This window comes from Aptenodytes forsteri, unplaced genomic scaffold (genome assembly GCF_000699145.1).
Source record: "Aptenodytes forsteri isolate BGI_AS27 unplaced genomic scaffold, ASM69914v1 Scaffold308, whole genome shotgun sequence".
Lineage (NCBI taxonomy): Eukaryota > Metazoa > Chordata > Aves > Sphenisciformes > Spheniscidae > Aptenodytes > Aptenodytes forsteri.
In genome coordinates this window covers 368,967-369,356 of record NW_008795475.1, presented here as the reverse complement: position 1 = coordinate 369,356, position 390 = coordinate 368,967, and the positions used below count along the sequence as shown (strand labels likewise).

At 71.8% G+C, this 390-nt stretch overlaps 1 protein-coding gene across 1 annotated transcript in view; it reads right to left on the bottom strand.

Annotated features, from left to right (window-relative positions):
* The window catches only part of ZNF414 (zinc finger protein 414), a 3,998-nt gene that overhangs the window by 1,018 nt on the left and 2,590 nt on the right, over positions 1-390 (bottom strand). The window lies entirely within an intron of this gene.

Sequence of the window (390 nt, the reverse complement as noted above, 5' to 3'; positions counted from 1 at the left end):
CAGCACAGGGTGCAGGGCAGGCGGCACCGGGTTCCGGCTGCATCGTGCTGGGTGCCATGGGGCTCGGCTCAGCTGGTGCCATGGGAGCAGGAGCCTCCCTGCTCCGAGCCCCACATGCACGGAGGTCCCCTCCCCATAGGGGGAACCCCAAATCTGGGAGCAGGGCACGAGGCTGTACCCTCCGGCCCTGACCTCCCTTTGCCCGTCACCCCGCGGGCCTCCATGGAGCAAAGGGCAGCGGTTTCCAGCCCAGCCGTGGGGCCGGGGCGATCGGGGTGGGGGGGAGCTTGAGCCCAAGCAGCTGCTGCAGCTCCTTCTCCTGCTGCTTCTGCCCGTGGGCGCTGGAGGAATCAGGCTGGGCGGCTCCCGGGGGGGGGGGGCGGCCAGCCG